This window comes from Schistocerca cancellata, chromosome 8, assembly GCF_023864275.1.
Source record: "Schistocerca cancellata isolate TAMUIC-IGC-003103 chromosome 8, iqSchCanc2.1, whole genome shotgun sequence".
Classification (NCBI taxonomy): Eukaryota; Metazoa; Arthropoda; class Insecta; order Orthoptera; family Acrididae; genus Schistocerca; species Schistocerca cancellata.
In genome coordinates, this window is record NC_064633.1 from 125,352,467 (window position 1) to 125,366,475 (window position 14,009).

The 14,009-nt window shown below is 43.6% G+C and overlaps 1 protein-coding gene across 1 annotated transcript in view; it reads right to left on the minus strand.

The window, feature by feature from the left end:
* LOC126094554 (tumor necrosis factor alpha-induced protein 8-like protein) overlaps positions 1 to 13,305 on the minus strand; it is a 531,244-nt gene extending 517,939 nt beyond the window's left edge. Inside the window, exon 1 of the mRNA XM_049908988.1 lies at positions 13,182 to 13,305. The gene's annotated coding sequence lies outside the window, so the exon portion shown is untranslated. The remainder of the gene's footprint in view (positions 1 to 13,181) is intronic.
* Positions 13,306 to 14,009: the final 704 nt, after the last annotated feature.

Genomic DNA, 14,009 nt, shown 5'->3' on the forward strand with positions numbered 1-14,009 from the left:
TATATAAGGATACTGAAATATGTGAAAATCTAATAATGATGGGGGAAGAAAAATAAGAAAGGGTCTGGTAGTGGAAATGAGAGAAGAGAGAACTAATAGAGTCCTGCAATAAATTTCAGCTAGTAACAGCGAACACTCTGTCCAAGGATCACAAGGGAAGGTGGTATACTTGGAAAAGGCCCAGAAACACGGGAGGATTCCATTTGGGTTACATCATGGTCAGACAGAGATTCCAAAATCAGATATCAAATTGTTAGGGATACTCAGGAACAGACCTGTGTTCTCACTTGTCGGTGAATAATGTTTTCTGAAATACACTGACGAAAAAAAAAAAATCGTGACACTAAGAGGGAATTGTCTTACATAAACGAAAGTTGATTGGCATGTTTCCACATTTGAAAGATGATGTTTATTCAATGTTCGCGCCAGTCGCATAAAATCGGCCCCATTAGCGCCACTATAAGGACACAAATCAAGTTTGCTTTAAATACAAGGTGTAACGGTCGCGAGAATTAGTTAGTTTGGAGACCAGTGATTCACCTGTTGTGTTGGAATTCATTAGTAGCATACCGGGGGTGTTTTACAGCAGGATAATGTTGCCCACATACCGCTGTAGTTACCCAGCATACTCTACAGAGTGTTGGCATGCTGCCTTGGGCCGCTCGATCACCAGATCTGTCTCCAATCGAGCACTTTTGGGACATCAGACGATAGCTCCTGCATAATCCACAAACAGCATTAGCTGTCGCTGTATTGACCAACCGAGCGCAAAAGGCAAGGAACCCAGAAAGTGACATCCAGTACCTATACAACACAATGCATGCACGTCTGCATGCTTGCAATCTAACAGTCTGGCGATGACAGTAGATATTAAAGTGTTGTGGACTGACATGACAGCCAGTCCACAGTGACGGGTAACCGAAAGGCACGCGTTTAATTCACGCAGGCTTGCTTAAGTCTGAAACAGGATACGTAATGAATGCTATAAAGAAAAGTACGTAGCTGCTGGAATACTTAACTTTAATCCATCATTTGTATACAGCAGTCTGGATGATACAAGTGAGACTCTCTCTAGAAATGGTTAATGGCGCCTTGCTAGGTCGTAGCCATGGACTTAGCTGAAGGCTATTCTAACTATCTCTCGGCTAATGAGAGAAAAGCGTCGTCAGTGTAGTCGCTAGCAAAGTCGTCGTACAACTGGGACGAGTCCTAGTACGTCTCTCTAGACCTGCCGTGTGGTGGCGCTCGGTCTGCAATTACTGACAGTGGCGACACGCGGGTCCGACATGTACTAATGGACCGCGGCCGATTTAAAGCTACCACCTAGCAAGTGTGGTGTCTGGCGGTGACACCACATAAAGTATCAGCATTTCACATTTGCAATGGCTATACCGCACTTACAGTAAGCCGTGAACTTGCAATATCACTTAAATATGTTGTAAGGTGGCAGAGTAAATGAAGGTCAGATTTGCACCTTACATGAGAGCTTAATATATCACAATGGGAAGGTGAATATGGCATGTCACTTAATTCAGTGGTAATGAGAAAATTTGCCTAGCAGTATGTAATGCAAAAAGGGATGAAATTCAATCGATGGTAATTAACACACCATTCCTATAATGCATGTTTGAGCAGAAGGTGAGACAAGCAGCGAGAGGCGTTTTAGTTTGGAATTCAGAGGGACGACGCAGAGGCAAGGCCACGCTACAGGGGATACCACGTAAACCACTTACAGGGGTGCCCCAGGTGGAAAGTCAATGACCGACCAGGTGGCTCAGATGGGGGGAGTGAGTATAACAGCCCATCTGAGGGAAGGCAGGAAAGAAAGCTTTTAGAAAACTGCGTTTCGGAATTCCAAATGGATACGAAACAAGACCAGTGACGCATTTTCGATCACATGTCCAGCGAGTGGTACACACGTGTGAGAGTCAATGTATGCATTAAGGCGTCTGGAACGGGCACAAAACGTCCGATTGGCGGAAACGCGCTAGGAAGGAGAAAAGAGCCAAAGTTTCGACGCAATGTAATGGTAGAGAGAGTTTCCAAAAAATAAGAGGAACGCTCCTATTGGTCGAAAAAAAAACCGTGACGTGAAGAACGAAAGAAACCAGGTAGGGAGACAGTTTGGCTATGAGTAAGACAAGACGGAAATTTTCGGGGACCCTTCTCTGAACTGGAACGCAGAATGGAGTGCACAACGCTATGTATGACACAGAGGAGTAATTTAGCTCCAACAATTAGTTAATTGTTCTTGCGAGAACTGAGAGGGCATTACAATATGCACGCTGCTCCAACCATGCAAGCGTATATCGCCACATTCTAAGACTGGGGATGAATACATGTTCTCTCGAATAACGAGAAACATAGGGAAAGTTTCTGCTGGAAAAATTCAGCAAAGATGTAATTAGTTTTATAGGAATTTCAGCGGAAGAGAGTGGCCTATCAAACGACAGCTCATCGCAGCTTAAGGTAAATACCGCGTGCAGAAGTGTAAACTTGTTGGTTCACCAGCTTGCATCCAGTGTAAACTCGAGTGACCTTGAGTAATCTTTTGCTCAATTTGTCACATAACTAAACATCCACCATCGACTTGATTGGCATCCTAAAAATAGTACCGGACGTTGAACCGGAATCGGACGACTTTCGTAGTACTGACCAACATCATAATGTAAGTGTAGAAACAATTTTGTAAAGAAACTTCTAGTTAAACATTAAATGGTCATGTTTAGGAAAATTTAACCTTCTGAGAGTTAATATTTAATATTTTTGTGTTTAGGATTGTTTCACTTTTTGATGTTGATGAGATGCATTATCTTGACAATTGTTATTTGTTGTCACATTGAAAACTGTGTATTTTTGTGCTAATATTGCAACATTAAACATGTCATTTCAGCTTACACAGTTGTCTTCAATCCTAGAATAAGTAAACCACAAAATATTGTACCTTACAATGTTGCCTAGACTAATATATTCCCCAAATTTCATTACTGTATATTAATTATTTTTGGTGCTGCGATTTTTTTCTATCACTGTATTTATGTGCTGCGGAGCACCACTTTTTCAAAAATATTAAGTCATTCACCGCTAGTTTTAACAGTCTGGAGCAGTGGATGTCAAACTTGCCGATAATGCGGACCTCCTGTTTATTTGGAAAGTGACCTGCGGACCGCCTTGGAATGTTGTCTGAAATTTCACATGGTATTAGAAAAGGAACTAATTAGAATTACCGCTGACAATAAAAGATCAAGAAAAATAAAGAAATAAGTAATTTATTCTAAAGATACATGATTGTTGCCATGCGAACTAAACTTCAGTTGAAAATACAGTAACTTACAGTAAGACAGTAGCACTACAGAAATATAGTAACAGAGAAATTACAGTACTACAGTACAGTAACTGAAAAACAATGTCTTCTTTTTAAAGGAAATCCACTTGATAAATAACGTTCTCAGATGTATCATCACTGACGTGATCAATGATATTCCTTGTGTTTTCCATAATCCACTGATATCTGGAATACGTTTTGCCACCATGATTCTTAGGTCCGATTCTACATTAAGACGGTTTCGCTTTAAGGTTTTAATACTGCAAAGAGCAGAGAAGGTCTGCTGACATAAGTAAGTGGTAGGGAAAGGCATCAAATGTTGCAATGCATTTTTCGACAAGTCTTCATACTTACAGAGCACACGCAGACAGAAGCTACAAAGTTAATTTTACCTGAACACTTTTTTTCATGAAGAATTGCAGGATAGTTCCAATAGCTGTTCTTGTTCTGTATCAGAGAGATTCATAACTTGTATGTCATGCATAGCAGGGAGATGGGGGCACGAGCGCAATTTTGATATCAAATTGATATGCAAATTATTTAAATTGATCAATTAATTACATCTACATCTACATGGATACTCTGCAAATCACATTTAAGTGCCTGGCAGAGGGTTCATCGAACCACCTTCACAATATACGTATTGTTCCAATCTCGTATAGCGCGCGGAAAGAACGAAGACCTATATCTTTCCGTACGAGCTCTGATTTCCCTTATTTTATCGTAGTGATCGTTACGCCCTATGTAGGTCGGTGTCAACAAAATATTTTCGCATTCGGTGGAGAAAGTTGGTGATTCGAATTTCGTGAGAAGATTCCGCCACTACGAAAAACACCTTTCTTTTAATGATGTCCAGCCCAAATCCTGTATCATTTCTGTTACAGTCTCTCCCATATTTCGCGATAATACAAAACGTGCTGCCTTATTTTGAACTTTTTCGATGTACTCCGTCAGTCCTATCTGGTAAGGATCCCACAACGCGCAGCAGTATTCTAAAAGAGGACGGACAAGCGTAGTGTAGGCAGTCTCCTTGGTAGGTCTGTTACATTTTCTAAGTGTCCTTCCAATAAAACGCAGCCTTTGGTTAGCCTTCCCCACAACATTTTCTGTGTGTTCTTTCCAATCTAAGTTGTTCGTAATTGTAATATCTAGGTATTTAGTTGTATTTACGGCTTTTAGATTAGACTGATTTATCGTGAACCGAAGTTTAACGAGTTCCTTTTAGCACTCATGTGGATGACCTCACACTTTTCGTTATTTAGGATCAACTACCAGTTTTCGCACTATTCCGATATTTCTTCTAAATCGTTATAAGGAACAGCAAAGGGCCTATAACACTACCTTGGGGAACGCCTAAAATCACTTCTGTTTTACACGATGACTTTCCGTCAATTGCTACGAAGCGTTACCTCTCTGACAGGAAATCGCAAATCCAGTCACATAACTGAGACGATATTCCATAAGCACGCAATTTTACTACGAGCCGCTTGGGTGGTACAGTGTCAAAAGCCTTCCGGAAATCCAGGAATACGGAATCGATCTCAAATCCCTTGTCAGTAAACACTCAACACTTCATGTGAATAAAGAGCTAGTTGTGTTTCACAGGCACGATGTTTTCGAAACCCATTTTGACCGTGTGTCTATAGACCGTTTCCTTCGAGGTAATTCATAATGTTCGAACACAATATATGTTCTGAAATCCTGCTGCATATCGACGTTAACGATATGGGCCTGTAATTTAGTGGATTACTCCTACTACCTTTCTTGAATATTGGTGTGACCTGTGGAACTTTCCAGTCTTTGGGTACGGTTCTTTCGCCGAGCGAACGGTTGTATATGATAAGTATGGAGCTAACGCATCAGCATACCTCCCCCCCACTCCCCCACCCCACCCCCACATGAAGTCATGTGTTTTGCTCAGCCTGCACGTGGATCCCCGCACTCTACTCCCTGCCCAACCACTTGTCCTTTTGGCGGAAATTTCGAATTTTTGTTGTACAATTCAATTGTCAGTTCAGAGGACGTGATGTTAACGGAAATTGTTGATGGAAATTATTTATAAAACAGGAAGAGGTGGTAGAAATTGGAAAAAATCAGAGGACGGGAAATCGGTGAATTATGCTCTGAGAAGTACATAATTTGCGTTTTGTAGGACAGGATACTCTTGTTTAACTTCTGATTACTTCATCGTTTCATGTACTGTGATTGCAAAGCCGATTAGTATCCCAAGGTTCATCCGTTCCCACCTTTTGCACCATGCAGCGTTGCTTGAGTTTGGGGCAGAGGAGGACAGACTCGGTCCGCATTCATGACGGCTGCTGCAGCTCCTTCGCCCAACGGGACCCGACCAGACTTGCCTAACGCTGCCTCCAGGTCTGCTCAGGTGGCTTGAGATGAAAGGACGCTGCGCCACGCGCATTTGTATCCGTAGGTGTTAGATGACACAGCCCGTACCACGTTAGCTGCTTGGCTCGGTGTTTGGGCGATCTGCACCATGAATACCCCAAAGTGAGAGGGGGGGAGAGGGAAGACAGCTGTTGGAAATCGGCAGATGACTGTATTGTACAACGATGCTCTCAAGGTGTGCTTTGTTGGGCATCTGCCACAGACAATAGAATTGTTTTCGAAGGTTAGTGTCTTCCCCCACAGCTCTGTCCTAACTAAAACAACATATATTTCGAGGGATGCAGCTGGCACTGGGCGTGCCAGACTATCCATCTCTCACAGGGTGTTTTTCTAAAGATAGCAGATGTATTCAAGTTTTCCAGCCACTAGGCAGAAGGGACCTCTATCTGTTGCACAGGACGTTTTTCTTCCCCACATCAACCACCCGCACCAAGCCTGCTTGAAGAAGAAAAAGGTGAGGTTACTGTCCTCAACCCAAAGCTTTACCCTGACTAACAACAACGTGTATTTCATGGGATGCAGCTGACATCAGAAGTATTAAGCTATCTGTTTGCATCAGAATGAACAAGAGTGTATTTCTAAAGCTAGTAGCTACGTCCAGTTTTCCAGCCACTTACCAGCAAACAAAGGATGTTTGTCTCAGAATTTTTTTTTTTGCTCCTCTACAGATGCGATCTGATCCTCAAACACCTGCACCAAGCCTGCTTGAAGAAAAAGCAAGGCAAGTTATAACTCGCTCATATGGCATTCTGCGTTCCTATTGGTCCTCTGCAAAATAGCGGAGTCTGAAGGTATATAAAGCCCAATCCTCACCACAATCATCATCAGTCTTTGACAGTGCCTAGTTGTGTCCATGTGATTCCCGCAATATGAAACAGTCAGCCAGCAGTGATGCTAGCGGTAGCGGCGGTGGGAAACGGCAAAACTTGGGTCAATTGCCACGTAATGTGTTTATAAAAAAATTATGAATTCAAATTGCGACAGTTATAAAATTTCGTAGCGGAAGTATTCAAAATTTTCGACACTGTGATACAGTTTCGTAACAAGTGGCTATAAGAGTTCTTCTTTTTCTTGTTATTGTAGCATTCATTCCAGAAATGTTGGCAGAACTAGAACGAAAGTTAGAAGCTGAAAGTCGCCAGCAAGCCGGAAAGGTTGTGCTACCATTATCCGTGTACATCTCCAAATTCTGTGCGATAGTTTGCATGTCCATAAAACAACTCTTGTGTTTTCAAAACGTAATAAGTGTTAATGAAACTTTTGATCTCGCTGTTGCACATTAGAGCAGCAGCCGATGGACATTGTCAGCCGGTGGAGGTCTAAATGCAGCAAGAACAAAGTACATTTGTAATGCATTGCCGTTAGACTTTTTTAAATCTGCATTTGTTCTTGGTGTAGCAATTTTAATGGCCAGTAATGTAAATGGATGTCTTACCTGATTTCTCATGGAGTGCCGAGTCAATGTACACTGTTGTAATAGCTAGAGTTAGAGCAGCACAATAAGTGTCTGGAGCAGGACGGCTCGGATGATACTCGACGGTCACCTGCTGCTTGATGTTGGCTTTGGAACGACAGAGTTCATCCCAACACCCTCAGTAAACCGCACTTAACACTTTTGGCTGCATTCTAGATCTCTGTCACAACACGCCAGTCTCTGTCTGTGGTTGCTTCTATACCAACATATGAATATTACACACTATAATATGTAAATGTTATACACTGAAGTGCAGTCGTGGCACACAGGGCTTAACTGGTATCTTCTCATCCACCACATCCTCACTTTGTCCATGCAGTATCACTGGAATATTCTGTAATGGCTTGTATGATGGGGTCCAGTACCGACCTGCGTCATGCTGATTAGGACTCCGCCGCGCGGGATTAGCCTAGCCGTCTCACGCGCTACAGTCATGGACTGTGCGGCTGGTCCCTGCGAAAGTTCGAGTTCTCCCTCGGGCACGGGTGTGTGTGTTTGTCCTTAGGATAATTTAGATTAAGTAGTGCGTAAGCTTAGGGACTGATGACCTCAGCAGTTAAGTCCCATGAGATTTCACACACATTTTTTTGATTAGGACTCCCGGTACACTTCACCCAGTGAGGGGCTTGCTGAGTGTCTTCAACCGACAATAACAGCTCATTGTCCTGCTCCATCAAACTGACCAGGGGCGCAACAGGATCCCACGATGCCGCCGCTGTTGCGGGTCCCGACGGGCTGGGACACGTCGCTGTTTATAACGATATGTTTACGTAATGTGTATACATAAACATACAGTTATAAATGTCCCCGTTCGTAGTCTCTAATTATAACAATATGTTACTTTTGTGCTGTAACATACAGCTATAATCAGCGGTGGAAACATATTTGCGAACGCCGACCGTGTGCGGCTATTTCTTGTTGGATCGTCTGATCAGTCGGAAGTTGCATTGCATAGGAGAGTAAATGCCTATTCAAAATATAATTATTTTGGATAGCTCTACATGAATTTCCTAAGAGACCGTAGTTTATCATGCATTTACCAGTAGAATATGGCGCGGAGAAAATATTTCGCCGCATGCAACTTCCATCCGAACTCGACGAAAGAATTCGTGGCTGTGAACTCTCTATTTGGCAGAAACATATAGAAAATTAAATAATTTCATGAAGAAGTGCGACATAGATTCTATAGTAAATGAATAGTCCATACACCAGTTCCATTTAATTCTGAATTTATGGCAAGTAATAGACAAACTTACACTGCAATGACGGATTTAACATGGATGCCGTTTTGACTGGCACTTCTCTTAATGAAAACAATTCCTTTGACGTTTTCACATACACGTCGCACAATAAATCTATTGCTAGGCACTTTTAGTATTACACATTTACTTTACACTAGAACAATATTAATTTTGACAATAATAATACGGCGGCAAGACATGCGCATCCGACACAAGTTACAGGAGACAAGAGAAGAATGAGTAACTGTTCATCGAGAATATCTCGTACCTCCAAAAAAAAAATGTGTAAAAGTGTTCTTCTTCTGTCCGTTTTTCGCGCCGCGGTTTTCAAAGTCAATAACTCACTGCATCTCTGACGGCGCTTCGACAATAAACAAGTTACGTCACAGGTCGTTCACCTGTTACATTCTCGCAACATTATTTGCTAACTGTAGCTGTTGCCGAGCGACTGCTCGATTAGTGAATGATTTAAAATGATAAGACAATCACATAATGTTACATGTTGCAGACCGCGACAGGCTGGACGGCGTCGCATCTACTGATGAGCAAAGAAGAAAAACCGTTACACGCATTGACAGAGGCAGAAAGAATTCATCTTCCTCGCACGACAATAAGCGCAGACATTAAGTAGCGGGTAATTAGTCTTCTGCGGCTTCTTCCTATTCTGTTGTTGCTGCAGCTGAGCGGCGCTGGACGATCTCGACGGGCGCTTCATGCTGACTGACTGACTGCAGACTGAGGCTGCGGAGCTGCTGGACCCACCTTGCATCCCCGATATGATCAGATGCTGCGCTCCTATTGGCTATTGCCAATTTCATGCGCCTCTGATGGTATAATTGTATTTGGGAGGTGCACTTCCTTCCAGGAGGACCGGTGTTAAAGTCCCAGAAAGGGCACCGCCATTCTTAATTTCCTGCCAATTCCTGGGTGGGGGTGGAATGGGACGTCAGCACAGCCTGGGACAATGAAATTCCTGAATGAGATTTTTCACTCTGCAGCGGAGTGTGCGCTGATATGAAACCTTCCTGGTAGATTAAAACTGTGTGCCAGACCGAGACTCGAACTCGGGACCTTTGCCTTTCGCGGGCAAGTGCTCTACCAACTGAGCTACCCAAGTACGACTCACGCCCCGTCCTCACAGCTTTACTTCCGCCACTACCTCGTCTCCTACCTTCGCAGGAGAGCTTCTGTAAAGTTTGGAAGATAGAAGACGAGGTACTGGCGGAAGCAAAGCTGTGAGGACGGGGCGAGAGTCGTGATTGGGTAGCTCAGTTGGTAGAGCACTTGCCCGCGAAAGGCAAAGGTCCCGAGTTCGAGTCTCGGTCCGGCACACAGTTTTAATCTACCAGGAAAGTTTCAATGAAATTCCTGCCAAAATTGGAAATTCCCACCATTTTTGAAATTCTGGTCAATAGGATAGGTGTGGGAGGGGGGAGGGTGGGGAGAGAGGACAGGACTGGGACCCACGTGTAGGCTGACGAAAGCACATGACTTCATCCAGGGTGGGGCTGCACATGATTGGATGGGGTAAGTAATTGATCAGTTCAATTAATTTGCATATCAATTTGATATCAAAATTGCGCTCATGCCTCCATCTCCCTACTACTGCCATAGAGTTCTATAGTAGTCAAAGGATTCTCAGTACAACAACTACCAGGTTGTGGGACAGCGAAATATTCTCGAAAACTTGCAGCTATTGCACTCAACTGTCCTACAATTGTTTTGTGGCACTTCAGTAGAGAGTTTTCCACCTGCAGAATCAATGAAGTCCTTGAACACTGGACATGATGAACAGAAATTCTTTTGTGCTCGTACTGCCCACAGCTGCAGCTTCTTAATTGTAGCTTCAACTTTATTTTCAACCTGGAAGATATTATAACATTTCTTCCTTGCAGGGCTATGTTAAGGTCATTGAGAAAGGAGAAAATATCCACCGAATAGGCAGGTTTTCACAACCATTCAAAATCACACAATTTTTCCCTTCAAAAAGAATGTTACTTGTCCAAAAGAAACAAGCGCATTTGATCACGCAACTCAGAGAAACGACATAAAACTTTGCCTCTTGACAAGAAAAGCTAAGTGTGTTCACTGTCAATTTCTTCACTTAAAACTGTGAAAAGACGGAAATTTAGATAACATGATTTACTTCATCCAGAATGCAATTCAAAACCTCCGGCGTTTCTCTCGTTGCTAAAGCTTCTCTGTGTATGAAGCAATGAGTACACTATACTTCTGATGGCTGTCTTCAAAAATCCAAAAGCACGTGCTCCGTCCGTACTGATAGCAGCGCATTTATTCCACGTAATATTCTTGTATCATGAACTCATTAAGCGCACAAAACACTTCTTCTTCGAGGAGTATCCGTTCGGAACAAAAGATCCACAAAAGCTGTCTCTTTACACTCAGTACGGGTGGAAACAAATAGATCTGCTTTCCTGTGTGTCTGTACTTTTATCAGGTTGTTGCGATCTATCTTCCAAGACAATTTTACATTGTTGTTGTTGTTGTTGTGGTCTTCAGTCCTGAGACTGGCTTGATGCAGCTCTCCATGCTACCCTATCCTGTGCAAGCTTCTTCATCTCCCAGTACTTCCTGCAACCAACATCTTTCTGAATCTGCTTAGTGTATTCATCTCTTGGTCTCCCTCTACGATTTTTGCCCTCTACGCTGCCCTCCAATGCTAAATTTGTGATCCGTTGATGCCTCAGAACATGTCCTATTAACCGGTCCCTTCTTTTTGTCAAGTTGTACCTCTTCTCCCCAATTCAATTCAATACCTCCTCATTAGTTATGTGATCTACCCATCTAATCTTCAGCATTCTTCTGTAGCACCACATTTCGAAAGCCTCTATGCTCTTCTTGTCCAAACTATTCATCGTCCATGTTTCACTTCCATACATGGCTACACTCCATACAAATACTTTCAGAAACGATTTCCTGACACTTAAATCAATACTCGATGTCAACAAATTTCTCTTCTTCAGAAACGCTTTCCTTGCCATTGCCAGTCTCCATTTATATCCTCACTACTTCGACCATCATCAGTTATTTTGCTCTCCAAATAGCAAAACTCCTTTACTACTTTAAGCGACTCATTTCCTAATCTAATTCCCTCAGCGTCACCCGACTTAATACGACTACATTCCATTATCCTCGTTTTGCTTTTGTTGATGTTCATCTTATACCCTCCTTTCAAGACACTGTCCATTCCGTTCAACTGCTCTTCCAAGCCCTTTGGTGTCTCTGGCAGAATTACAATGTCATCGGCGAACCTCAAAGTTTTTATTTCTTCTCCATGGATTTTAATACCTACTCCGAATTTTTCTTTTGTTTCCTTTACTGCTTGCTCAACATACAGATTGAATAACATCGGGGAGAGGCTACAACCCTGTCTCACTCCCTTCCCAATCACTGCTTACCTTTCATGCCCCTCGACTCTTATAACTGCCATCTGGTTTCCGTACAAATTGTAAATGGCCCTTCGCTCCCTGTATTTTACCCTTTAGAATTTGAAAGAGAGTATTCCAGTCAACATTGTCAAAAGCTTTCTCTAAGTCTACAAATGCTAGAAACGTAGGTTTGCCTTTCCTTAATCTTTCTTCTAAGATAAGTCGTAAGGTCAGTATTGCCTCACGTGTTCCAATATTTCTACGGAATCCAAACTGATCTTCCCCGAGGTCGGCTTCTACCAGTTTTTCGATTCGTCTGTAAAGAATTTGCAACTGTGCCGAATTTGAGTCAAGAGCTACTCGCAATGGCGGATCTAGGAATATGCCTTGGGAGGAGTTGCTCATCGTTTTTTTTAGAAATCCCAGAATTGGGGGGTGGGGCGGGGGAGGCATGATGCTTATGAGCATAGGAATGACCAACATTTACTTTTTTAACTGAAATTGGTGGGAGTGGTGGCAGCTTTCCTCCGCTTGAAGATGAAATCCACGAAATTCCGAGGAGTTGTGCCGTTAATGTACAACCGCTTTTGGATAAGTGCTCTAAGGCAGAAGGAGTTTCTCGTACTTGAAGTAGTACTATATAACGGTTGACAGACTTCAGGGCTAAAAATTTAGTGAAACAGGAAAACATTTAAATTTACCCAACGCATGAATAATTTTATTGATTGGCGACTCCATGGCGTGTTGTGTGCATCACGACCAAATAGTGGATAGAATTGGAAGGTAAATCAGCATTGGCCGTATTTTGTTGTTTTATTGTCAGCAAAATCGATTTTCAGTGACTTAGTGACCATCCTCAGTGCTGTAATATACAATTAATATTGGTAGGCACTGGTATCAAGCTATAATCACAAGCTCAGAGCGATCACCTAAACTCAGATAAACTAATTAGGAATAATTTCTAACTGCTTTCTTTTCAGTAACTGGAAGAATCACTTGTCGCGTAACATCTGTGAGTTCCATTTTACTACAACACATTTCAAATTTTAGGCGTCATTGACTTCTTGGCTAGGTGCCGAGGACTCCCAGGGGTTGGTGCACCCCACTTTGAGAAACACTGGTCTACAGTGTTCACTGCTCGTGCCTTTTTGGCTATACTGCAATCGTGGAGAACTAATGACTGCACGAGTTTACGTTCCACATTCTGTGGGGATACATTCCCAAACTAGAGGACACAGAGGGAAGTCGAAGCTAAAATGGCGTGCATATTGTAAACGTACAAGGATCTAGGCGCCTACTGGCAGTCTGCGAGTGTCGGGCGGCCGTCAGTGGGAGTGGCGGGTTACCTGCGGAACGTAGCGAAAGGTGCGGGCGGCGGATCCCCGCGCAGGCGCAGGCGCCGGCTGTGAGGTGGCGAGGGCTGCGGCTGTCTGGTCTGGCGCCCCTCAACAGGTGGCCATCCCACAGGGTCAAGGCCCTCGCTCTGGCGGCGGCTGCGGCGGCGGCTGTCGCGTGCTCGCGACCTCGCGACTCGCTGGGCTGTGGGCGCCGGACACCTCCAACACTGCCTGCCAATCAGAAAGACACACGCTGTCAACGCCCGACTCTTTCCGTTTAACTGACGTTAAAAATTGACGCAGCTAGAAGAATAAGGTAGAACTAGGGGAGAGGGGATTCGTGGCAATATACACTCCTGGAAATTGAAATAAGAACACCATGAATTCATTGTCCCAGGAAGGGGAAACTTTATTGACACATTCCTGGGGTCAGATACATCACATGATCACACTGACAGAACCACATGCACATAGACACAGGCAACAGAGCATGTACAATGTCGGCACTAGTACAGTGTATATCCACCTTTCGCAGCAATGCAGGCTGCTATTCTCCCATGGAGACGATCGTAGAGATGCTGGATGTAGTCCTGCGGAACGGCTTGCCATGCCATTTCCACCTGGCGCCTCAGTTGGACCAGCGTTCGTGCTGGACGTGCAGACGGCGTGAGACGACGCTTCATCCAGTCCCAAACATGCTCAATGGGGGACAGATCCGGAGATCTTGCTGGCCAGGGTAGTTGACTTACACCTTCTAGAGCACGTTGGGTGGCACGGGATACATGCGGACGTGCATTGTCCTGTTGGAACAGCAAGTTCCCTTGCCGGTCTAGGAAT